Source organism: Bubalus bubalis, chromosome 8 (genome assembly GCF_019923935.1).
Source record: "Bubalus bubalis isolate 160015118507 breed Murrah chromosome 8, NDDB_SH_1, whole genome shotgun sequence".
Lineage (NCBI taxonomy): Eukaryota > Metazoa > Chordata > Mammalia > Artiodactyla > Bovidae > Bubalus > Bubalus bubalis.
In genome coordinates this window covers 114010413-114037944 of record NC_059164.1, presented here as the reverse complement: position 1 = coordinate 114037944, position 27532 = coordinate 114010413, and the positions used below count along the sequence as shown (strand labels likewise).

Here is a 27532-nt window from a genome sequence, read left to right as displayed (position 1 = left end):
GTCTTCATGGAGGCTTCACACAGCCCCCTCAGGAATTGTCTGTAGAGAGCCCATTGCACATATAAAATCGTTTCACTGAGCGTGAGAGCAGAGAAACACTATTTAAGTCATGTACAAACAAGAAATCTACAAAGCAATACTACTTATACATTACTAACTTCTATAGTATAAAATAATTTTTTCAAAAATTATCATGCCCCCCCAAACCAGGACAAAGCAAATCAGCATCAGTAAGCTCCAATTCAAAAATTAAGCTGTTTTGTACAATGTTATGCCATAAGCCCAAAAGACAGCAAATGGTTCAATTTCTTAACTATCTGCCAACCAAAAACTATCAGTTCTTTCACCACATGTCAATTCAAAAGCTTGAAAAACAAAACACCAGTACCCAAACAATCAAAAACATCCCCCAACAGTAACACCAATGGGAAATGACCACTGCACAAAAGGAAAGTCAGACGCAGGTCAAAGTGCTGTCAGGTCAGCTGCAGCACTGTTAAGTTAAAGACAGGCACAGAGAAAGATCCACTTTATTTGGAAGTAGAAGAAAACTTTCTCTAAGCAAAATGAATGGAGCCATTAAGACAAATGATTAAAGTTACAAATTTGTAACTTTGCAACAAAATGTTGCAGACAATACTGAGTAGAAACATTTAGGTGAAACACTCAGTTCAGTTAGTCAGTCACTCAGCCCTGTCTGACTCTTGACTCTGACCCCATAGACTGCAGCACACCAGACCTCCCTGTCCATCACCAACACCCAGAGCTTGCTCAAACTCATGTGCATCGAGTCAGTGATGCCATCCCACCATCTCATCCTCTGTTATCCCCTTCTCCTCCTGCCCTCTATCTTTCCCAGCATCAGGGTCTTTCCCAATGAGTCAGTTCTTCACATCAGGCGGCTAAAGTATTGGAGTTTCAGCTTCAGTTTCAGTCCTTCCAATGAATATTCAGGACTGATTTCCTTCAGGATGGACTGGTTGGATCTCCTTGCAGTCCAAGGGACTCACAAGAGTTTTCTCCAACACCACAGTTCAAAAGCATCAATTCTACGGGCTCAGCTTTCTTTGTAGTTCAACTCTCACATCCATATATGACTACTGGAAAAACCATAGCCTTAACAAGACAGCCCTTTGTTGGCAAAGTAATGTCTCTGCTTTTTAATATTCTAGGTTGGTCACAGTGAGAGAGTCAATTCCTAGGCAGGTTAATAAGAAGTCCAGGATCCCCAAGGAGGAGAAAAGGGTCTGGTGCTCTGGAAGTAGAGATAGGTGTCTAGAATTCTCAAGGAGGAGGAAAAGACAAACGTGTTTCTCTCTCTCTCTCTCCATTCCTTAGTCACAGTCACAGAAAACTAAAAAGAAACTTTCTTTAAGCCTAGAACTGATGATTACACAACAAACAACTGTACTAAGGATTATATAAAAACAATGTATCCTGCTTGAAGACAATTTCTCCTTCCTGAAGACCTTCTGGCTAATCCTGTTATCTTAAAATGTAAATTGTGGGTCTAGTAAGATCTTTACAATCTTGAGACATTCTTATTGTAATAACTAATTAAAACAGTATATAACTCCCTTGCTAAGACTAGCGAGGCTCTCCATCCCCTTCTGAGGTCTCTGTCAGAACCTTTCTCTGTCCCTTTTCGTACTTTAATAAAACTCTGCTACACAAAAGCACTTGTCAAGCCTGGTCCTGAAACTAAATCTTCTTTGGAGATCAAGAATCTGACACCGTTCACCATAAGCTATCAATAGCTTTTCTTCCAAGGAGCAAGCATTTTTTAATTTCATGGCTGCAGTCACCATCTGCAGTGATTGTGGAGCTCCCAAAAATAAAGTCTGTCACTGTTTCCTCATCTATTTGCCATGAAGTGATGGGATCGGATGCCATGATCTTCGTTTGCTGAAGTTGAGTTTTAAGCCAACTTTTTCACTCTCCTCTCACTTTCATAGAGAATCTCTAGTTCTTTGTTTTCTGCTCCGCACATCTGAGCTTATTGGTATTTCTCCCAGCAATCTTGATTCCAGCTTGTGCATCATCCAGCTCAACATTTCACATGATGTACTTGCATATATGTTAAATAAACAGGGTGACAATATACAAGCTTGACATACTCCTTTCCAATCTGGAACCAGTCCATTGTTCCACGTTCGATTCTAACTGTTGCTTCTTGACCTGCACACAGATTTCTCAGGAGGCCGGTAAGATGGTCTGGTGGTATTCTCATCTCTTGAAGAATTTTCCGCAGTTTGTTGTGATCCACACAGTCAAATGCTTTGGCATAGTCAATAAAGCAGAAATAGATGTTTTTCTGGAACTCTCTTGCTTTTTCTATGAACCAACAGATGTTGGCAATTTGATTTCTGGTTCCTCTGCCTTTTCTAAATCCAGCTTGAACATTGGAAGTTCTCAGTTCACATACTCTTGAAGCCTTGCTTAGAGAATTTTGAGCATTACTTTGCTAGCCTGTGAGATGAGTGCAACTGTGTGGTAGTTTGAGCATTCTTTGGCATTGCCTTTCTTTGGGACTGGAATGAAAATGGACTTTTTTTTTTAATATAAATTTATTTTAATTAGAGGCTAATTACTTTACAATATTGTATTGATTTTGCCATATATCAACATGAATCCACCACAGGTGTACACGTGTTCCCCATCCTGAGCACCCCTCCCAACCTCCCTCCCCATCCCATCCCTCTGGGTCATCCCAGTGCACCAGCCCCGAGCATCCTGTATCATGCATCAAACCTGGAATGGCGATTCGTTTCACATATGATATTATACATGTGAAAACTGACTTTTTCCAGTCCTGTGAACACAGCTGAGTTTTCCAAATTTGCTGACATACTGAGTGCAGCACTTTCACAGCATCATCTTTTAGGATCTGAAATAGCTCAGCTGGAATTTCATCACCTCCACTAGCTTTGTTCCTAGTGATGTTTCCTAAGGCCGACTTGACTTTGCATTCCAGGATGTCTGGCTTTGGGTGAGTGATCAGATCATCATAGTTATCTGGGTTATGAAGATCTTTTTTGTACAGTTCTTCTGTGTATTTCTGCCACCTGTTCTTAATATCTTCTGCTTCTGTTAGGTCCATACCATTTCTGTCCTTTATTGTGCCCATCTTTGTATGAAATATTCCCTTGGTATCTCTAATTTTCTTGAAGAGATCTCCAGTCTTTCCCATTCTATTGTTTTCCTCTATTTCTTTGCACTGATCACTAAGGAAGGCTTTCTTATCTCTCCTTGCTGTTCTCTGGAACTCTGCATTCAGATGGGTATCTCTTTCCTTTTCTCCTTTGTCTTCAGCTTCTCTTCTTTTCTCAGCTATTTGTAAGGCCTCCTCAGACAACCATTTTGACTTTTTGCATTTCTTTTTCTTGGGGATGGTCTTACCACTACCTCCTGGACAATGTCACGAACCTCCGTCCACAGTTCTTCAGTGAAACATTAGATTTTAACTAAAACAGGCATTATAACTTCCTAAAATATTTGCTTGGAGGTAGGGAAAAAACAAGCAAATAATAACAAAAACAAAAGCACTAATTCTTCAAAAGGCCATGAAATTCTTCAGTGTAAGACTTAACCTCATGGGGCTTCCCTGGTGGTCCAATGGCTAAGAATCAGCGTGTCACTGCAGGGGACGTGGGTTCGATTCCTGGTCCAGAAACTAAGATCCCACATGCCGTGGAGCAACTAAGCCCATGTACGACAACTACCCACATGCCTTCGAGCCTGTGGTCTGCAACAAGAGAAGTCACTGCAGCCACAAAGGGCCTGTGTCCCCCAACAAAGACCTAGCGCAGCCAGAACATAAACAGAAATAAAAAGACTACCCGTACAGGCTGCTCTGATTCCATAAAGAACTGTGAGTAAGAAGCCAATCTCTTCTTCAACTGTGTAAGGAGATTTATATTTAGATTCTTTTCCTCAAACCACTCCAGGCCTCCCCACTTCAACCTTGGCCTCCCTGACAGGGAACACAGAAGGGAGCCACGCACAAGGAACCAGGAGAGGAAGCCAGCCAACATTTCCAATCACAGAGAAGCCAGAGCGTGCTAATCAACAGCTCTGCCATTAAGCAGCTCAGGACAACAGGGGAAGGTTAGGGTTCAACAAATGTTAACTTTTTCTTCATTAGGTCTTATTTTAAAATATAATATGAAAGGTATTTGTGACCCTCTGTTCCTTACAATGACCTAAAAGTCCCTATGTAATAGTCCGACTGTTATCTCCCACTATTTTCCTCCTCATTCGTTTTCATCCTAGACACAGTCTCCTTATGGGTCACTAAAAGTGTAATAAGGGATTATGCATGGGTTCTTCCCTCTGCCTAGAATCCTTTTCATCCCAGCCCAGGTGGTGCAAGTGGTAAAGAACCCACTTGCCAATGCAGGAGATGTAAGAGACACATGTTCAATCCCTGGGTCAGGAAGATCCCCTGGAGGAGGGCTGGGCAACCCAGTCCAGTATTCTTGCCTAGAGAATCCCATGGACAGAGGAGCCCGGAGGGCTATAGTCCACAGGGTCACAAAGAGTCAGAAACGATGAGCGACTTAGCACACAGCTTCACCTCTATTGAATCTTTGCTCAACTATTACCTTAACAAAGTTCTGTCTAGACAAGCAGGTTCAAAACTGCAACTCAACCACCAAACACTAGCACTTCCCATCCTCCCTACTCCATACAACTTACCACCTTCTTACATACATTGATTTCTTATTCATTATGTTAATTATTGTCTGTCTGTTCCCTGTTAGAATGTATGCTCCATCAGAGCAAGAGTTTTTTGTCTGTTGTGTTTCTTGCAGTATCCCCCAAGCTTATAACAAAAGCTAGCACATAGCAAACACTTAATAAATATGTTGAAATTAATTAAAAAACTTCTGGAGAAGACTCTTGAGAGTCCCCATTGGACATCAAGGAGATCAAACCAGTCAATCCTAAAGGAAATCAATTCTTAATATTCATTGGAAGGACTGATGCTGAAACTCCAATACTTTGGCCACCTGATGTGAAGAGCTAACTCATTGGAAAAGACCCTGATGCTGGAAAAGATTGAAGGCAAGAGGAGAAGGAGGCGACAAAGGATGAGATGATTAGATGGCATCAACGACTCAACGGACATGAGTCTGAACAAACTCTGAGACATACTGAAGGACAGGGAAGCCTGGTATGCTGCAGTCCATGGGGTTGCAAAGAGTCGGACACAACTTAGTGACTGAACAACAAATGAAAAAATTACTGTAATGTGGTTATCGTGTGCTTGCAAAATGCTGGGATTTCCAAACAAATATACTATTCTGTTTGAGCCAAGCAGTACCTTAATGCTATGCATGGAGATCTTATTTCAACCTTATTTCAACAACAGTATGGGCTTCCCAGGTGGCTCAGAGGTGAAGAATCCTCCTGCCAATGCAGGTTCAATCCTTGGATGGAGAAGATCGCCTGGAGTGGAAATGGCAACCCACTCCAGTGTTCTTGCCTGAAAAATCCCATGGACAGAGGAGCCTGGTGGGCTATAGTCCATGGGGTCGCAGAGTCAGACACGACTGAGCAACTGAGCATGACAACTAGGCAGGACAGTAACCATATTTATTATTGGAAATGGTTCCAAACCCCCCCTCCCCGACTCTCATTGTCCAATTTCACAAATTAAATAAAGCTCTCTGCTATAAAAAGAGGGGCTACTTTCCACTTTGTCCACTGCGCGATTTTCGGCTTCCTCTTGGCTGCCAGCACCTAAGGGCAAAATGAAACAAGTTTTCTCCTCACCCATAAGGTTCGACCCACTCCATCAAGATGTTTCACATAATACCCCCAGCTCACCCTCTCCACTAGAGCACATCAAGATTCCTTGGTCTAAACTACAAAATGTATTAACTCTCAACAATTTTATGGGTAAATAGAATATTTTTCAAGCCATATTATGGTAACTTTTTACAGAAATTTTTTATGTAGTGAATCGTTATTAAATAGTTACTAAATTGAGGAACCTATAAAAATGAGAGGAACTGACAAAACCTGGTCATTTTTTAAAAATATAATTCAAAATCTTCAGAAGCAAAAAATTTCAGGAGTCTTTTAAACAGGTCAAGAAGTTAACACCCAAATATAAAGAAAGTGGAAACCAATCAGATGCCTGTTATAAATAAAATAACAAGTCCTTAACTGCTTAAGAAATTAAAACATCCAAACAAAAATCAAAAGGCTGAAAACTGAATCTATGCTAACAAATAATGAATCCAGCATCTACATGATAAAAAGGTTTTTGCTTCATACTATCTGCCATTCCTTCTATATAGCCATGGCCTCAATATTCGAGGCTTGAAAGCTTTTAAAAGGAGGGTCAAAACAAACATTTAAGGTTAGTTAATGCAAAACAACTAGTGACCAAATACTTTTAATCATAAACTTAAATAGTTAATAAAGCAAAAACTTCAGCAGTTAGATACCAAGGTAATATATTCTTCAAAATGTAAATGAATAAAAGGCTATGCTGAGCTTAGTCGCCCAGTCGTGTCCGACTCTTGCGAACCAGTGGACTGTATCCTGCCAGGCTCCTCGGTCCATGAGGATTCTCCAGGCAAGAATACTGGAGTGGGCTGCCATGCCCTCCTCCAGGGGATCTTCCCCACACAGGGATCAAACCCAGGTCTCCCACAATGCAGACAGATTCTTTACCATCTGAGCCACCAGGGAAGCCCAGATAAAGGGCCAACCACCTGTTTACGTGAATTTTCAGTAGACAAGATGGTGTGGTTTCACGTTTCCTCTAGCCACGGTCTGGGAGCTGCCAGGGAACAGGTGGCTAGTAAGCTGAGAGTCAGTTTTGCCAGGGTGATACAGAGGAAGAAGAACAGGGAAAGGTATATGCAGTGTGCTGATCAGAATGACAGGCCAGATTTAAGCCAGACAAGGAGAGCTGAGAGGCTCAGGAAGACTGAAGCAGGATGAAAAAATGTGGACGGGCCAATGGGCCCTGGTGTAGCTGAATGGCCGTTGGAGTTATGTTACCAGAGAGAGTGATGTGGAAAGATGCATGTTGTGGTGGAAAATGAGAGGCTAACACTCAGATTCTGGAGAGGTACAGTGAATCAGAGAAGAATCCTTTCCAGACACACAAACTGGAGATACCCCAGTGAACAATTTGCTTATAGTATAAGCATTGCTATACTTACTGTAAGCAACCCCCTGAAGACACAAGCATTTCCACCTTTTCAAACTCATTATGGTTAGCACAGCATCTGTGGTGAACAATTAAGGTGTATTCATGTTCCAAAAGAAGTTACAGGACATTGTTTAGGTTGTGCGCAATGAGAAGAGTATAACAATGTCAGCAGGGCTAAACAGTTTACATAGGCAGTTTCATTAGACGTTGTCATTTTATTTTTTTACTGAACTGTAACTGGGGTATTTTTATACCTTACAAAGTGATCACCACGCTAAGTTCAGTGATCATCTGTCACCACAAAGTTATTACGTCATCACTGACTAATATTTCTTCTGCTGTGCATAACTGGAAGTTTATACCTCTTAATCTCCTTATCTGTTCCATGCACCCCCACCCTCCTCCCCTCTGGCAATTACCAGCTTGTTTTCTGTATCCAGGAGTCTTTTCTCTTTTGCTATCTTTGTTTTGTTTCTTAGAATCCATATGAGTGACTTATTTCACTAATAGTGAAATATAATACCTTCTAGGTCCATCCCTGTTGTCACAAATGGCACAATTTAAGATGATACTAAAATCATTCCACTAATTTTCCAGTCATAGCCTACTAAATGTACTGAACAATCTAACATTTTTCTTCTGAAAATCATTAAATAATTCTAGAAAAAAGGCTAACACTGGAATCATGTAAGAGTTTTATATGCCAGACACCACTCAAGGTGCTAGGGATTGATACTTTAAGTTTTGCTATTATGCTAAAAAAAAAAAAAAATCAGAAAATAACAGGTTGGTGCAAAAGTACTTGTGATTTTGCACCGCTGAACTCTGCTGCTTGATAATATTGGAATACAGCCTTAAATAAATATGGTTATGTTATTATCGCTTTGTTTTTTTGCTAATGACATTACTTGCTGTTTATTTTATATATTTATTTTAGAGTAGGAAAATGATGTTAGACAAAAAACAAATTCAAGTGATTTTCTAACTTGAATTCAAAATGGGTTGTAAAGCAGCAGAGAGAACATGCAACATCAACAATGCATCTGGCCCAGGAACTGCTAATGAACGTACAGAGCAGTGGTGGTGGTTCAAGCAGTTCTGCAAAGGAGACGAGAGCCTGGAAGGTGAGGAGCGAGGCGGCCGGCCATCTGAAGTGGACAGCGACCAACTGAGGATCATCAAAGCTGACCCTCTTAAAACTACACGAGAAGCTGCCAAGAATTCAACGCTGACCATTCTACAGTCATTTGGCATTTGGCACCCCACTCCAGTACTCTTGCCTGGAGGATCCCACGAACAGAGGAGCCTGGTAGGCTGCAGTCCATGAGGTCTCTAAGAGTCGGACACGACTAAGTGATTTCATTTTCACTTTTCGCTTTCATGCATTGGAGAAGGAAATGGCAACCCACTCCAGTGTTCTTGCCTGGAGAATCCCAGGGACGGGGGAGCCTGGTGGGCTGCCGTCTATGGGGTTGCACGGACATGTCGGACATGACTGAAGCGACTTAGCAGCAGCAGCAAAGGTGACACAGCTCAATACACACGAGCTGACAGCAAATTAAAAAACTGTCATTTTGAAGTGTCGTCTTCTCTTCTGCTATACAACAACAAACCATTTCTCGAATGGATTGTGACATGAGATAAAAAGTGGAATTTCTATGACAATCGGCAATGACCAACTCAGTGGTTGGATCAAGAAGCTCCAAAGCACTTCCCAAAGCCAAACTTGCACCAAAAAAAGGTCATGGTCACTGTCTGGTGGTCTGCTGCCCGTCTGGTCCACTACAGCTTTTTGAATCCCAGTGAAACCATTACATCTGAGAAGCACGCTCAGCAAATTGATGAGAGGCACTGAAAGCTGCAAGGCCCGCAGCCTGCACCGGTCAACAGAAAGGGCCCAATTCTTCCCCATGGCGACGCCCGACTGCGCGTCGCACAACCAATGCCTCAAAATTTGAACACATTGGGCTACGAAGTTTTGCCTCATCCATCATATTCACCTGATCTCTCACCAATGGACAACCACTTCCTCAAGCCCCAGGACAACTTTTTTCAAGGAAAACCCTTCCACAACCAGCAGGAGGCAGAGAATGCTTTCCACGGGTTTGCTGAATCTCAAAGCATGGATTTTTACACTACCAGAATCAAGTTACTTCTCGTTGGCAAAAATGTGATTATGATGGTTCATATTTTGATTAATAAAGACATGTTTGAGCCTAGTTATAATGATTTAAAATTCATGGTCCGAAACCGCAATTATGTTTGGCCCAAAACATGCGCTGAGAAGCTGGAGCTGGGGTACTGAATTAAGAATGCAGAATGGGGAGGCCCAAGCCAACCACGTGGAGGCTGCATGGAGCTCCTCTCAGCATCCCGGCTCTCACTATGGAGAAGTGAAACCCACCGGGTTGTGTGACTGAAGGCACTTATTCAGTGTACCCTCACAAAGGATGGAGGCTCAGGTGTCAACTACAATTGGGCACTTGCCATCTCACGCGACAAGGATTAAATCATGTGCTGCTGCAGCTGCTGGTTTTCAGCACCCTCTGAAAGGAGCTCAGGGTGGAAAGTAGGAAAGGAGGCATGCTGTGCTAGGGGAAAAACTAGCAGGACAGGCCTTCATAGTTAAGACATTTTCAGCAGCTGCTTTTATGAGCCAGATCCTTGTATCTCCTCAAATCTAGAAAAGCACTCAAATTCCTCACGGTGACACGGTCTCGTACTAGCAGAAAGCTTCACCTGACTAGCAGAAACCCTCTGGAAAAATAAGTGCTCGACTGCATGCATGCCCATCACTGAAATCACACGTCTCCTGCCCTTCCCCGCTGCCTCTCTGGCGCTCGACTGCATGCATGCCGCCATCACTAACATCACACGTCTCCTGCCCTTCCCCGCTGCCTCTCTGGCGCAGCGTCTCAGAGCTGTCGGAGGTGCTGTCTCCCAGGCTGCAGTCCTCATTTTGCCCCAGATAAAACTTAACTCGCAACTCTTGCATTGTGCTTTTTTTTTAAGTTGACATATGAGACGTATTATTACTTATGGATCCCAGAATCAGTGGGGCGGGGGGGCGGGGCAGGGACACAGGACAGCAGCCCAGGGGAAGGGCGTTTCTCTGAGGACATCAGCAGGAGAGAGGGCAGGGCAGCAGGCGCCTCTGACTGACTGGGGTGGTCGTGACTTTCTGCAGGCTTAACGCTAAGCGGCTATTTTAAACGATGCCCTGGGAAAAGCAAAGTGGCAAAGTGCGAGCATCCTGACCAGGAGTTATTATCATGTAAAAGGCCCAGACAGCAACTCAGAAAAACAAAGTTGTTTTCCCCAAAAGTTGTCTTTCTCGTCAAAATGTAGATGAACAAGAAGTTAAAATTTTAAAAAACCCTGAAGTCTATCATTGTTTTGCTGTAAATTCTACCAGTTATTTTTAATCTTCCTACCCTAGCCACAAAACATTATATTGCTATTTGTAATTCATGAAAAATAAATGTAATAGACTCAAGTTAGTAGCACTATGGATAATATTCTACTTTTCTTCATTTAAAAAGAAATATAAAAGAGTATGTATTTCTTTAATAATAAAGGTAAAATTTTTCTTAGGAAAAAGCTTCCTAATTTAAAAACAAGAACCAATTTGGGGAGGATTAAATATTTTAAGGCTTCAAATGAAATATATGGCCTTTTAACTTCAGAAGCAAAGAGATTTTAGCATCCTTAAGGGAAGAAATATTTTAAATCCATTAAATTGTCAAAAATTTGACAATAAAATTTGGACACTGAACAAATATTCTAGAAGGATTTGAAAAATTACGTTTTCTCTATTAAATCATTATCTAGTCTGAAATTAGCATGCCTCTTTCAATAGCCACCTTTTTTTTACTACAAGACTGAGACAATTCTATTTAATCAAACAGGACAGCCCTCACTTTCCTTCAGTACCAAATAATTATCATCATATTTATCTCTAAATGTTAAGTATTTACCTTTCAGTAGTTTCCAGCTGTTTTCTCATCAGTATATATTCCAAAGGGTCAAACAGTAAACATTTTGTCGCTTTTTCCAAGAAAGAGAGTCATATTTTGCCTCAGCTAGAGTCAATACTGATTTATAACAGTGCCTTTCCTACATACCCTGTAAAATTACCAAGTGATGACAACACAAAAATACACACTTTCTTTCCCATTCCTTATCTACTCTGAAGGCTAGAAAGAAATGTATTTCATAATTACAATTATTGAACTAGGAAAGGTTCAGAGCAAATTCCAGACATCACGAGCTCTCTGGGAATAATCCTTTGACCTTTTGATATTTATGAATGTCCTCTCTATAAGAAAATCAAGGAGCATAAACACATGTAAGTGTCTATATATGATATCTCAAATGCAGAGGAAAACCACATGATAATGTTGACTGGATGGAGACAAAAGCAAATTTAAACACTAAAGAAAACCAAAAGGATAGAAAATATGACAAATTACTTAAAATTACCAAGTTTAGGACACCTGCTTTGTCAGTGAATAAGGGCTGATTGAAGCTAATGAGGCTAACTATTGTTCTTTAATACTCTCTCCCATCAAATGCTCCAGTAAGGAGCAGCTCTCCCTAGGTAAGACCTACAGAAGACAGGAAGAAGAAAGTGACCACAGGCTCAAAAGGGCCTGCACAACCAACATTTACTTCATGGAATCATTACTCTCAAGGTCTTTCTAACTCTGTATCCTAGTATACATACTAAAGCTTCTTTATTACAACGGTCATACTTTACCTCATTTCTGACCCCATGGATCTGGTCAAGACTGCCAGGCATCCTCAAGAAATGCCCTGACTGCGGCTGACATTTGATCTTTTCTTCAGTCCCAGCAGAAACAGCCCATATCTTGTCAACACAGGGATTTAAACTCAAATGTAGTCAGAAGCCAAGCAGATTATGAAGAGGAAAGAGAGAAAATAAGTGTGGTTCTACGTGTCAGGGCACGTCCCCCAGCTAAAGCAATTCAAATTCAAAACTCCAAAAGCTGCTGACCAGCCTCCAGATTGCAACTTTTTTTTTTTTTTGGCTGCATGAAATGGCTTGTGGGATCACTTCCCAGACCAGAGACTGAACCCAGGCCATGACAGTGAAAGCACCAAGTCCTAACCACGAGACCACGCAGGGTACGCCCCAGACTGCAACTTCTCATGGAGATGCATAAAATGAACAGTGCATAAACACAACCCCCAAAACCACAAAAACTATTACTGCTTGTTCCCTTTCTGCCCATAAGAAGGAAGATTAAGTCAAAAGTATATCAGATAAAGATGAAATGAATGAAAAAGAAAAAAAATAGTTGTCAGAAATAAGTGTTCTGAGATATCCAAACACACAGAATGCCTACAAGCACACATCCATCCATGGTCAGCACGGCCTCTGCAGCCGCTTTGCCCCAGGGCCCAAAGACACTAGTGGAGCTGACAGTCCCTAAACCATGGCTACTGACGGTTTTACTCTGCAAGCGTGTCAAGAGTCTCTAGTGGTGTACAGCGCTGACAGAGCGGTTTATGTACATTAGTCAAGTGTGCAAAGACGAACAAAAAACAGAACAGAAAATACTCCAGGGCGTAAGACAGACAGGAAGAGAACATCGAGTCTTATCTTTTCCCCTCTTTGTTTTAGAGAAATTAAGTACCTTGCTTTAAGGATACACAGCTAGTAAGGGGAGAAACCAGATTTGAATCCCAGTGACCTTATGTCCTTCATTACTTTGTAACCATCTGGTAAATAAGAAACAGTGATTCTCAATTTGCCATTCCTTAAAAAAAAAAAAAATAGAAGTCATCCAGTGATTTTCTTTTTTTAACATAAATTTACATTTCCCACAAGAGTCAAGGTATCAGTAACTCTCCTCCCAAACAAGATGTTCGTTCACCTCTCTGGATTTCTATCATCTCCTAAAATTGGAACCCAGTAATTCTTTACTATTTTTAAATTCTCAGGCTTTTCAGGAGCATCAACTATCTTGAGTGAAGCTACCCAGACTGCCATTACCAGAAGCACAAGGCCAGGGTTATGTTCTAAACTGTCGCCTTTTGTATTTGAAAGGGAACAGGCTAGGCACTGCTAAAAAGAGACATGAGAAAACCATACTGTGACGGAATATTGGGTTTTTTTCAGACACTCATTTCTGAATGCATTCTACCACCTCAGGAGGTTTAAAAAGCAAACGAATCTACTTGGCAAACAGCCAGTTCCACTCCTAGCTGCTCCTGTTGACTCAGGCCGCAGGAAATCATACAGCAGACAGCGTCACCTGCACATCCTCTGGAGCCTCACCATCCTGCGCGGGGCTGACTTCCAAGCGCCAGCACCGCATCTCCAGCCTCTGCAGTCCACCTGTCCACCTGCCGGGCGGGCCCACACTCTGGGGGAATGGGCCCTCCCAAGCGGCGGCCCTCACAGTGGGCTGTAGAAGCAGCCAGCCCCCTCAGAGCCAGAGAAACTGCCACCCGCATTCTCTACTGGCCCCTGTTCCCAGCATGACTAGGCTCTCACTGCACACAGCGGCAACTGGCTGGAAAACACGCCCCTTACTGTCTGGCTCTCCTGCCCTCACTTCCTCATTCCCCCGCTGGTGTGTCCCGGATTACTCACCATGTGGATCTGAACTTTTATCTCAGGGTTTGCTTCAGGGGGCTTCCCAGGTGGTGGTAGTGGTTTAGCCTCTTAAGTCGTGTCCAACTCTGGTGATCCCGTGGACTGTAGCCCATCAGGCTCCTGTGTCCATGGGATTCTCCAGGCAAGAATACTGGAGTGGGTGGCCACTCCCTTCTCCAGGGGATCTTCCCAGCCCAAGGATCAAACAAGTCTCCTGCATTGAGAAGATGGAGCACCACAACCAAGAGTAGCCCCTACTCACCACTACTAGAAAAAGCCAGAGCAAAAGCAGTGAAGACCCAGCACAGCAAACAACTAAATAAAATTATTTAAGAAGTTCTTCTGAACAGCTGCAAGATATTTTTCCAACTAGCAAAAAAAAAAAAAAAAATTTCAAAGTGATAAGCTTTTCCAAGGAAATCAAAAGCTCGAAGGCAATGTAGCTTGAAATAACTGTTAATTAGCAGGAAAATATGAAGATCAAATGCAGCCAACACAAGCAACTCTCAGGTACAACACTGCAGTCCTGAACCTATGCATCTGGTTCACTCAAGATGGTAACAAGTCATAAAATCTAAGTTAAAAAGCATGCTTTCAGCTCCTATATTAAAAGGGCTTAGAAGCCACCTCGTCTATCTGTACAAAAATAAACCGAAAATCAATGACTTTTGAACCCATCAGAGAACAAAGGTTACTGTTCAAACTACCGCTGAAAACCTGGAGACACACAGCTGAGATCTGCTTACCTGGAGCAGAAGCCGCACCATAAACTGGCCTGAAAGGGAGAGACTAGGAGAATCAGTCTGGAGCAGGGAGGGGCCACACCTCTGACGGCTTTACCCCCAGGGATCCCACCACAGTGTGTGTGCAGGCCCCAGACCGATCCCCAGAGGACTAAGGCAGGGGAGGAGAAGAATAATCACTGCAGAGAGTCTTCTTCCTAACACAGGCATATCCTCCAGGGGGAAAAGACACCAGAGCTTTCTCTAGATTAAGAAAGACATTCCTCCAGCCCCTCCCAGCCCTCCAGTCAAACCTGAGGGGGAAAAGTGTTAGTCATTCAGTTCACTTGCTCAGTTGTGTCCTACTCTGCAACCCCATGAATCGCAGCACTCCAGGCCTCTCTGTCCATCACCAACTCCCGGAGTTCACTCCGACTCACGTCCATCGAGTCAGTGATGCCATCCAGCCATCTCATTCTCTGTCGTCCCCTTCTCCTCCTGCCCCCAATCCCTCCCAGTGTCAGAGTCTTTTCCAATGAATCAACTCTTCGCATGAGGTGGCCCAAGCACTGGAGTTTCAGCCTCAGCATCAGTCCTCCCAATGAACACCCAGGACTGGTCTCCTTTAGGATGGACTGGTTGGATCTCCTTGCAGTCCAAGGGACTCTCAAGAGTCTTCTCCAACACCACAGTTCAAAAGCATCAATTCTTCAGCACTCAGCTTTCTTCACAGTCCAACTCTCACATCCATACATGGCTACTGGAAAAAACCATAGCTTTGACTAGATGGACCTTTGTTGGCAAAGTAATGTCTCTGTATGCTCTCTAGGTTGGTCATAACCTTCCTTCCAAGGAGTAAGCGTCTTTTAATTTCATGGCTGCAATCACCATCTGCAGTGATTTTGGAGCCCAGAAAAATAAAGTCTGACACTGTTTCCACTGTTTCCCCATTTATTTCCCAAGAAGTGATGGGACCAGATGCCATGATCTTCGTTTTCTGAATGTTGAGCTTTAAGCCAACTTTTTCACTCTCCTCTTTCACTTTCATCAAGAGGCTCCTTAGTTCCTCTTCACTTTCTGCCATAAGGGTGGTGTCATCTGCATATCTGAGGTTATTGATATTTCTCCCAGCAATCTTGATTCCAGCTTGTGCTTCTTCCAGCCCAGCATTTCTCATGATGTACTCTGTATAGAAGTTAAATAAGCAGGGTGGCAATATACAGCCTTGACGTACTCTTTTTCCTATTTGGAACCAGTCTGTTGTTCCATGTCCGGTTCTAACTGTTGCTTCCTGACCTGCATATAGGTTTCTCAAAAGGCAGGTCAGGTGGTCTGGTATTCCCATCTCTTGAATTTTCCACAGTTTATTGTGATCCACACAGTCAAAGGCTTAGGCATAGTCAATAAGGCAGAAATACATGTTTTTCTGGAACTCTCTTGCTTTTTCCATGATCCAGCGGATGTTGGCAATTTGATCTCTGGTTCCTCTGTCTTTTCTAAAACCAGCTTGAACATCTGCAAGTTCACGGTTCACATATTGATGAAGCCTGGCTTGGAGAATTTTGAGCATTACTTTACCAGCGTGTGAGATGAGTGCAATTGTGCGGTAGTTTGAGCATTCTTTGGCATTGCCTTTCTTTGGGATTGGAATGAAAACTGACCTTTTCCAGTCCTGTGGCCACTGCTGAGTTTTCCAAATTTGCTGGCATACTGAGTGCAGCATTTTCACAGCATCATCTTTCAGGATTTGGAATAGCTCAACTGGAATTCCATCACCTCCACTAGCTTTGTTGGTAGTGATGCTTTCTAAGGCCCACTTGACTTCACATTTCAGGATGTCTGGCTCTAGGTGAGTGATCACACCATCGTGATTATCTGTGTGGTAAAGATCTTTTTTGTACAGTTCTTCTGTGTATTCTTGCCACCTCTTCTTAATATCTTCTGCTTCTGTTAGGTCCGTACAATTTCTGTCCTTTATAGAGCCCATCTTTGCATGAAATGTTCCCTTGGTATCTCTAATTTTCTTGAAGAGATCTCTAGTCTTTCCCATTCTGTTGTCTTCCTCTATTTCTTTGCATTGATCGCTGAGGAAGGCTTTCTTCTCTCTCCTTTCTATTCAGTCCTGTCCAATTCTTTGTGACCCCATGGACTGTAGCCCACCAGGCTCCTTTGTCCATGGGATTCTCCAGGCAAGAACACCGGAGTGGACTGCATACCGTTTAACAGGGGATCTTCCTGACCCAGGGATCAATCCTAGGTCTCCTGCACTGCAGGCAGATTCTTAAGCATCTGAGCCACCACGAGAAAAAGTAATCAACAAAGGTGAAGGCTTCTATAAAACAGACTGGAAACCGCAGCTAGGGAAGGGAGTGGGTTGCACGGAGGAATAAAGCTACAGCAATGGAGAACACTTGTGAAGGTCACAGACACAGGCTGAGATTTAATTGGAAGATTACAGAATTCTTACCCTTCCTCACACTTCAGCATAACACCAGCAGGGCTCCAAATAGAATACCAGTGTGTTACAGCTGATGCAGGTTTCCCAGGCGGCACTCTGCCAATGCAGGTAGACGTAAGAGACATGGGTTTGGTCCCTGGGTCAGGCAGATCCCCTGGAGGGAGGCAAGGCAACCCACTCCAGTATTCTTGCCTGGAGAATCCAACAGACAGAGGAGCCTAGTGGGATACAGTCCATGGCGTTGCAAAAGTAGGACATGATTAAAGTGACTCAGCACTCAGAGCTGACACAGACTCTCTCTGGGGAACAGTACTTATACGAACAGGGCACTAGAAGCATCCGAAGCCTCGGAACCTGAGACTACTGCCAACATTAAACACTGCCAACCTCTATTACCTGACACGAGATAACAGTCTTTCAACAACAACAACAAAACGCAAAGCTTAATAAAAGAGAAAACAGTCACCAAGACAAAGCAATCATTAGAACCAGAATTAGATGACACCGATTTGGGGACTGGCAGACAAGGAATTTAAAATATCTGTCATTAACATGTTAAGGGCTCTAATGGAAAAAGACAACATGCAAGAATAGGAGGATGATGGAAACAGTGAGAAAGAATCAAAAGGACATGCTAAACACCAACAGCACTGCCAAAGCTACGAGGAAGGCCTTCCGTGGGCGCCTCAGAGACCCCACAGCCAGAGAAAGGAGCGGCGAGCTGGAATACAGGTCGACAGACACTCTGCCAACCTAAATGCAAAGAGAAAAAAGAATGAAATCAACAGAATATCCAAAAACCATGGGGCAATTTCAGAAAGTATAACACATACACGTTACTGGAATATCAGAAGGAAAAAAGGAAGCAGAAAAAATATTTGAAATAATAATGGCCAAGAACTTTCCAAAATTAACAACAGACCCTAGGAAGCTGAGAGTACAACCAAACACATTAAGTACCCTAAAAAAAAAAAAAAACCTCACTTAGGTATATCACATTCAGACAATCAAAAGACAAATACAAAATCTTGAAAGAAGCTACAGGGAGGGAAGAACATTTTATCTACAGAGGAAAGAGAATTACAGTGGACTTCTCATCATGCAAGCAAGAGCAGAGTAAAATATTTAAAGTATGAAACCCCACTACCACCTCAGAATTCTATATTCATGGATATTATTATTCAAAATGAAGGAAAAATAAAGGCTTTTTCATTTTAAAAAAATAAAACAAACTGACAAACTCATCACAAGCAGCCCTGTCCTGCAAAAAAATGGAAAAAAAAAACCTTCAAGCAGAAGAAAAATGATACAGGTCAGAAACCTGGATCTACATAAAGAAAATAAGAGCATCAGAGAAGGGATAAATACACTGAAAATAAAATCCTTTACTTTTCTTATCCTTATCTGACCTAAAAGACAACCAGAACAGGGCAGAACAAAATAACAGAACAAGGGCATTCCCACTGGCTCAGCAGTCAAGAGTCTGCCTGCAATGCAGGAGACACGGGTTCAATTCCTGGGTCAGGAAGATCCCCTGGAGGAGGAAATGGCAACCCATTCCAATATTCTTGCCTGGGAAATCCCAAGGACAGAGGAGCATGGTGGGCTACAGTCCATGGGGGTTGCAAAAACAGTCGGACACGACTTAACAACTAAACTACCACACAGCAACTGGGTGATCACAGCACTCTGGTAAGTGAATGACAACAAGGTCACAGGGGTGGGTGGGAGAAACCTATACACACACCAAGCAATATTATCATTGTTGTTTAGTTGCTAACTCGTGTCTGACTCTTTTATGATCCCGTGGAGTGTAGTCCACCAGGCTCCTCTGTCCATTGGATTTTCCAGGCATGAATACTGGAGCGTGTTGCCATTTCCTCCTCCAGGGGATCTTCTCAACCCAGGAATCAAAACCTTCCTGTGTTGGCAGGAAGATTCTTCACCACTGAGACACCAGAATTACGTTACTTTAAGGCAGATTCAGGGGTTAGTTTAAAATGTATATTGTAATCTCTAGGGAAATCACCAAAAAAAAATTTTTAAGAAATATAATGATATGCTATGTGGTAGGCAGAATCAGATCGGATCAGATCAGATCAGTCGCTCAGTCGTGTCCGACTCTTTGCGACCCCGTGAGGCGCAGCACGCCAGGCCTCCCTGTCCATCACCAACTCCCAGAGTTCACTCAGACTCATGTCCATCAAGTCATCAATGCCATCCAGCCATCTCATCCTCTTTCGTCCCCTTCTCCTCCTGCCCCCAATCCCTCCCAGCACTCTTTTCCAAGGAGTCAACTCTTCGCATGAGGTGGCCAAAGTACTGGAGTTTCAGCTTTAGCATCATTCCTTCCAAAGAAATCTCAGGGCTGATCTCCTTCAGAATGGACTGGTTGGATCTCCTTGCAGTCCAAGGGACTCTCAAGAGTCTTCTCCAACACCACAGTTCAAAAGCATCAATTCTTCCGCGCTCAGCCTTCTTCACAGTCCAACTCTCACATCTATACATGACCAATGGAAAAACCATAGCCTTGACTAGACGGACCTTTGTTGGCCAAGTAATGTCTCTGCTTTTGAATATGCTATCTAGATTGGTCATAACCTTCCTTCCTAGGAGTAAGTGTCTTTTAATTTCATGGCTGCAATCACCATCTGCAGTGATTCTGGAGCCCAGAAAAATAAAGTCTGACACTGTTTCCACTGTTTCCCCATCTATTTCCCATGAAGTGATGGGACCGGATGCCATGATCTTCATTTTCTGAATGTTGAACTTTAAGCCAACTTTTTCACTCTCCACTTTCACTTTCATCAAGAGGCTTTTTAGTTCCTCTTCACTTTCTGCCATAAGGGTGGTGTCATCTGCATGTCTGAGGTTATTGATATTTCTCCCGGCAATCTTGATTCCAGCTTGTGTTTCTTCCAGTCCAGCGTTTCTCATTATGTACTCTGCATATAAGTTAAATAAACAGGGTGACAATATACATCCTTGATGTACTCCTTTTCCTATTTGGAACCAGTCTGTTGTTCCATGTCCAGTTCTAACTGTTGCTTCCTGACCTGCATACAAATCTCTCAAGAGGCAGATCAGGTGGTCTGGTATTCCATCTCTTTCAGAATAACGGTAGGCAGAATAATGGTCCCCAAATATGGTTTTTCCAGTAATCGTGTATGGATGTGAGAGTTGGACCATAAGGAGGCTGAGAGACGAAGAACTGATGCTTTAGAACTGTGGTGTTGGAGAAGACTCTGGACAGAAGATCAAACCAGTCAATCCTAAAGGAAATCAACCCTGAATATTCATTGGAAGGACTGATGCTGAAGCTGAAGCTCCAATATTTTGGCCACCTGATGTGAAGAGCTGACTCACTGGAAAAGACCCTGATGCTGGGAAAGACTGAGGGCAGGAGAAGGGGGCAACAAAGGATGAGATGGTTGGATGGCATCACTGATTCGATGGACATGAGTTTGAGCAATCTCCAGGAGATAGGAAAGCCTGGCGTGCTGCAGTCCACGGGGCCACAAAAAGTCAGGACTTAGTAACTAACAAGAACAACAAAAAGTAAAAGGATGGAAAGCCATGCTGCTGCTGCTGCTAAGTCGCTTCAGTCGTGTCCGACTCTGTGTGACCCCATAGACGGCAGCCCACCAGACTCCCCCATCCCTGGGATTCTCCAGGCAAGAACACTGGAGTGGGTTGCCATTTCCTTTTCCATGCTAACAGTAACCAAAAGAAAGCTAAAGTAACCACATTAACTTCAGACAGAGCAGATTTCATTGGATAATTAGGGATAAACGGGGTCATTATATGATAATAAAGAGGTCAATTCTCCAGGAAGACATAACAATCTTGAACCTGTGTATACCTAACAAGGAATCAAAACACTTGAAGCAAAACCTGAGGAAAAAAGTTAAAGACTTCAACAACACTGGCAGTAACAACAGATCGAGTAGACAGAAAAATCAGTAAGGAAACAGATGCCCTGAGCAGCACTATAAATCAACTTGATCTAATTGACATTAATAGACAACAGCTGACTACACAGTCTTTTTCCAGCCCACAATTCACCAATGTAGATCATATTCTGGGCCATAAAACACACTTGAACTGATTTAAAAGAACAGAAATCATACAAAGTATATTCTTGGATGAAGTGGAATTAAACTAGAAATCAGAAACAGAAAGGCAAAAATACCCTCCCCCACACCCCCAGGTATCTGGAAATTAGAGTCTCAAGAGAAATTTTAACATATTTTGGACTTAATTAAAATGAAAATACAACTTATCAAAATTTGTGGGATACAGCAAAAGAAGTGCTTAGAGGGACAGTTATAGCATCCAAATGGATTAGAGTTCAAGATACCAGTATGTACACGTCTTTAGCTTAACATGTTAGCTTTAGATAGACTGTTACACATATATGCCCATATGTTTAGGTCTGTTGTTCAGTCGTGTCCAACTCTTTGCGACCCCACAGACCACAGCACGCCAGGCCTCCCTGTCCATCACCAACTCCCAGAGTTTACTCAAACTCATGTCCCTTGAGTCAGTGATGCCATCCAACCATCTCATACTCTGTCATCCCCTTCTCCTCCTGCCTTCAATCTTTCCCAGCATCAGGGTCTTTTCAAATGAGTCAGTTCTTCGCATCAGGTGGCCAAAGTTTTAGTTTCAGCTTCAACATCAGTCCTTCCAATGAATATTCCGGACTGATCTCCTTTAGGATGGACTTGGGTATGGCATAAGCCCTCTTGAAGGACGTCACCATTAACCCCACCATAGAGCTGCCAGAACTTACACAGGACTGGGAAAGAGACTCACAAACAGAACCTTGTGCACCAGGACCCAGGAGAAAGGAGCAGTGACCCCACAAGAGACTGACCCAGACTTGTCCATGAGTGTCCAGGAGTCTCCAGTGGAGGCGTGGGTCAGTAGTGGCCTGCTGCAGGGTTGGGGGCAGTGAGTGCAGCAGTGCATGTATGGGATCTTTTGAAGGAGCTCGCCATTATCTTCATTACCTCCACCATAGTTTCAGTTCAGTCGCTCAGTTGTGTCCGGCTCTTTGCAACCCCATGAATCGCAGCACACCAGGCCTCCCTGTCCATCACCAACTCCCGGAGTTCACCCAAACTCATGTTCCCTGGTAGCTCAGACAGTAAAGCATCTGCCTACAATGTGGGAGACCTGGGTTCAATCCCTGGGTCGGGAAGGTCTCCTGAAGAAGGAAATGGCAACCCACTCCAGGATTATTGCCTGGAAAATCCCATTACAGAGGAGCCTGGTAGGCTACAGTCCATGGGGTTGCAAAGAGTCAGACACAACTGAGGATTTCACTTTTTTTCACATGTCCACCATAGTTTGGCCCCAGGTAAACAGCAGGGAGGGAACACAGCTCCAACCATCAACAGAAAATTGGATTAAAGATTTACTGAGCGTGGCCCTGCCCATCAGAACAAGACCCAGTCCCCCTCAGTCAGTCTCTCCCACAGGAAGCTTCCATCAGCCTCTTATCCTTCTCCATCAGAGGGCAGACGAACTAAAAACCACAATCCCAGAAAACTAACCAATCTGATCACACTGACCACAGCCTTATCTAACTCAATGAAACTGTGAGCCATGCCGTGTAGGGCCACCCAAGATGGACGGGTCATGGTGGAGAGTTCTGACAAAATGTGGCCCACTGGAGAAGGGAATGGCAAACCACTTCAGTATTCTTGCCTTGAGAACCCTAATGAACAGTCCATATATGTACACATACATTTTCTGGCTAATCAGCTGAGAGGGTCTAGAAGAATAACACTCCCGTGACAACAAGCATACCTAGTGCCCAATTCTTGGTTTCTAACAGAATTCTCCAATAAGAAGAACCAAAGCTCCTTGAAGAAATGACTGACTCTTGGACTGGGAAAGGAAATATGTAAGATGAGCCTGAAGTACCTTGTAGTGCCATAAAGAAAATGACACACAAAAAACCCCAGGAAAATGAAATCCCAGAATGATGGGGATGTGTTAAAGGAAGAGATGGAACGAAATGAAAGAGCTTACAAAGGCCATACCTAAAACAATTTAAGCAACAAAATGAAGTGGTACTGCATTATAACCCAAAGTAAAGATAACTATCCATGAGTCCATAATGATGAAAATAACATTAAAAAACTAATCATTAATAACTTATGTACAATCACTTTACTGTCTGAAATTTTGCAAAGTAAAACTTTTATACGTCTTTATACGTATATACCTAAGTGTGTATTGACATATATACATATATATCTTACCCAACAACCAAATGCTCCTTTGACTCTGTATGTAGGTTGGTTTCCAGGGGTTATAATGTGCTTAGGTGATTAAGTCCTCAACTAATTCTTGTCCCTGGAATCGCAGGACACAGATTCTAGTAGTCTGTCCTTATGGGTTGTGTATTTGTATGTATTAACTGTTTTCGCCTCACTTCTGCTTCCTCCTCATTATTTAACACAAGATTCATTGGAGATCAACTTTACAAACTAGCCTGCAGAACACAGAATGTTCACATGGAAATGCCTGTTTCAAGCTATGTACAGACACAGAGTATCAGAAGAGTGAACTGCCCCACTGAAGTTGGGCTCCTGGCTCCAAGTCCACTCTCTATACTCCAGTGGGTCTCAGCCAGAGTCCGAGATATTTGGCAATGTCTGGGGAAACTCAGCACCACCAGAGTCTTTTGGTGATGTCTGGAAATGTTTTTGGTTGCCATGACCAGGGATCCTGCTAACACCTGGTAGGGAGAGGCCAGGGATGTTGCTAAATCCCCTACAAATGCACAGAACAGCCCCCAACAATGAAGAATTATCTGGCTCAAAATGTCAACAGTGCCAAGTTTGAGAAACTCTGTTCTGTAACACTGGGGCTGGGACTCTACGTGTAACATTTTTCGAACCCTTGAACAACAAGGCAGGTAGACATGCCAGCCTTCCAGGCAGTTGGAAAACCCACCTATATGGTAGGCCCTCCATATCTTCAGCACCTCTGTACTGCAGGGTCCAACCAGTTGCAGCTTTTGCTGTACTGCAGTATTTACTGTTGAAAAAAATCTGCAAATTAACGGACCTGTGCATGCAGTTCATATCTGCACCATTCAAAGGTCAGCTATATTGATAAATGAAACAACTTGGATGAACAGGGAAACACATATGAAAAAGTCTTCAGTCTCAATAATTACTGCTGCTGCTGCTAAGTCGCTTCAGTCGTGTCCGACTCTGTGCGACCCCACAGACGGCAGGCCACCAGGCTCCCCCGTCCCTGGGATTCTCCAGGCAAGAACACTGGAGTGGGTTGCCATTTCCTTCTCCTGTGCATGAAAGTGAAAAGTGAAAGTGAAGTCGCTCAGTTGTGTCCAACTCCTAGCGACCCCATGGACTGCAGCCCACCAGGCTCCTCCGTCCATGGGATTTTCCAGGCAAGAGTGCTGGAGTGGGGTGCCAGTGCCTTCTCCGTAATAATTACTACAGACAGGCAAATAAAAATAAGATACTATTTTCCAACTCTTGAAAAGTTAAAGTGTTAGTTGCTTAGCGGTGCCCGATTCTTTGTGACCCCATGGGCCCACCAGGTTCCTCTGTCCATGTAACTCTCCAGGCAAGAATACCGGAGTGTGTTGCCATTCCATCTTCTCCAGATTTTCCCCACCCAGAGATTCAACTTTCGGTTTCCTACATTACAGGCAGAATTTTCACCGTCTGAGCCACCAGGAAAGCCCTTAAAAACCTTTATATCCTTTGGCCAATAATCCCAATTTCTCTAAGAATAAAAATCCTAAAGAAATAATAAATCGGGTGAAAAACTAGGTATTTCCTAAAGCAAACTCCAAAAAATGCTACAATACAGATATAAACCACAGTATATAGAAACAAGTACAAAGGACAAATTAAATTTGTATATTAAAAAAAAAAACTTAAAGAAAATGCCTTATAGAACTTAAGATTTAAGTTTGACTTTAAAGATTAAGATTTCAATGGCCCAAAAGCTAAAATATCTCAAGCAGAAAGCTGAAGTCTAAAGAAACTGCAACATGTATTTGTTTTCCATTTTTCAAACAGAATAGTAAGTAGGACGGTTGGTTACAAGGAATACACACATCTGGTTAAGGTTAGTGGAACTGATTAATTCTATGAGGACAGGTTGGGGCTATGACCCTGAGGGTGAGAATTAACTCATTCTACAAGCAAAAGGAAGCTAACTAGGGTTTTTAAGCAAATGCACCTTAGGAAGAAAATCCTAGGAACAATGTATAAAATGATTTGAGACAGAGGGAAATAAAATCAAGAACCAGGGAGCCAGTTAGGGGAAAAAAAAAAAAATCCCAAAAAGAGGCATTCATGGTTTGCAATAGAGCTGTGAAAGTGAGTGGCATGGAGAATCAGAGGCAGAACTGCCCGCACTTGTCAGCTTGACCAGATATGGGACCCTGAGGGAGAAAGGAGGAATAAAAACAACACTCAGTTAAGTCTTAGTGACAGTGAGGAGCACTTTCAAATGCAGGGTGTGCGGGTTCAATCCCTGGTCGGGAACTAAGGTTCCACATGCCTCATGGCCAAAAACTCAAAAGAGAGAACAATAGTGTAACAAATTCAATAAAACTTTTAAAATGGAGGGGAAGGGTTCTTTAAAAATAAAACAAGTCAAAACGCACACAGATTTACCATATGACCTAGCAATTCCACACCAAGGTATGTATATCCCAAAGAATCAAAAAAGGAGACTTATACAGACACGTGTAAACACATGTTCACAGCAGCGTTATTCACCTTAGGCAAAAAATGGCAGCAACCTAGTGTCCATCAATGGATAAACAAATTGTTATATAACCGCTCTGCCATATGTAGGTATGTATCCAGCCATACAAAGGAACGAAGTCTGAGAAACATTACAGCGTGGATGAACCTTGAAAACTGACGTGAAATAAGCTGAACAGGGCAAATATTGTATGATTTCAATTCTGTGAGGCATCTAGAACAAACAAATTCAGAGACAGAAGGGACTGGGGGGAGGGGAAGAGGGGAGTTACTGGCCTTTGTGTTTAGAGTAAAAAACTTTTGGAAATAGTGGTTATGGTGACACAATATTGTGAATGTACTTAGTACCTGAGCTGTATGCTTTAAAAACGGTTAGAACAAGAAACTTCAAGTTATGTGTACGTTACCACAATAACAAAAGACTAAAAAAGAGAAGTGAAGATAGAATTCAATTTGCAAAGAACAGCACAGGAACTGTCAAGAGAAGGCAGGAAAAGCGCGGACTATTTCACGACGTTTAACTTGAAAACCTCAGCTGATATATACTGAGGGTAGAGAGGCTTTCTGGTTTCGATTTTTTTCTCAAGGCAGAGTAGAACTTAACATATGGTATTTATCTAGGTAATAGCAAAGAACTGAAAGGAGTTAAAGGGGCGGGGGGGTGGGGGGAGGTCTGGCTTGTTATTTCGGGGGACGAAACTACCACCACAATATTTTATTGGTATTTTATTGGTGCACGGCAGCGTGAGAAGCATTTCAAAGTTATAATTTCATCTTAAATTTGGAAAACCAACCAACCGATTCCATTCCTAACACAGAGTAAAAAGGCACGCAGGACGAAATATCTTCGATGAGAAAAATACACGAAGCTCTTCCATCGCGAGCGTATTCAAATTCCTTAAAGGGTGAAATCAACCCGAAATGGAGGAGGGTGGGGGCTCGATATTTCTGTATTTAAAACACACGTATGTTAAGAGCTTGGGCAACTGTGCAAGGAACCCAATTTCTTCAACAAGTGCACTGCAAAAAAACGGAAAAGGCAAACTTCAGATGCTCACCCACCGAATGCCCTGCGAGGACCCGGTCAAAGCCTGAATGGCACAACCCAACCATGAAGAAAGCAAAATTGTGTTTTTCTTCAAAAATCTTTCAAGTAACGGTTGCACACTGCCCGAATACTGTGGAAACCGACGGCTGGGTCCCAGGGGTGCACTGCTCGAGGCGCTCCGGAGTCTAGACGTTTGCCATTCCCCGCAGTCGTTTCTGGGGCACCGCGTTTTCCCAGGCGCGCCGGCTGGGCCGGGGGTGGCTCCTCGCGCCGCCCGCCGCCCCCACAGGGCCCGGCGTCTCCTCAGGCCACCCCGGCCGCACGCCGGGTCTGCGGCCCCAGACCCCGCGGAGGCAGGCGGCGGCTGAGGCGGAGGAAGCCGCCCGCGCTCGCCCCCTCGGGGCAGCCGGGGCCGCGGCCGCTCGCCTGAGGCGCTGAGGAGACGGACGGAGGCCGCGCGGGCTCACACGCCGCCGGGCAGCCGCTACTCACCCCGACGCCGTCAGCGCAGCACCCCGGCCTCTCGGGACTCGGGCTGGGACATCCTCCCTCCCGCCGCGGCCCGCCTCCGAGCCGCATTCGCCGCCGCAGCGGGCGGAGCCGCCTGGCAGGAAACGTAGCCCCGGGCACACAGGGGCTTTCCTCCCCGCCGCCCCCACGACGGGCTCAACCCGTGCCCGCCCCGCAGCCTCGGCCGGAGCGCGCGCCCGCGAGCGCCACGTGACCAGCGGGCC

The 27532-nt window shown here is 43.6% G+C and overlaps 1 protein-coding gene across 9 annotated transcripts in view; it reads right to left on the bottom strand.

Moving 5' to 3' along the window:
- Positions 1-27532, bottom strand: part of GALNT11 (polypeptide N-acetylgalactosaminyltransferase 11) — a 54466-nt gene extending 26934 nt beyond the window's left edge. For 3 of the 9 annotated variants that reach the window (XM_044947103.2, XR_006553017.2, XR_006553018.2), the window contains exon 1: positions 27291-27530. The gene's annotated coding sequence lies outside the window, so the exon portion shown is untranslated. Of the gene's footprint in view, positions 1-11933; positions 12189-13455; positions 13675-26808; positions 27231-27290 lie in introns of those variants that run through there. The other 6 variants (XM_044947104.2, XM_006049611.4, XM_006049613.4 and 3 more) reach the window with 6 other exon arrangements.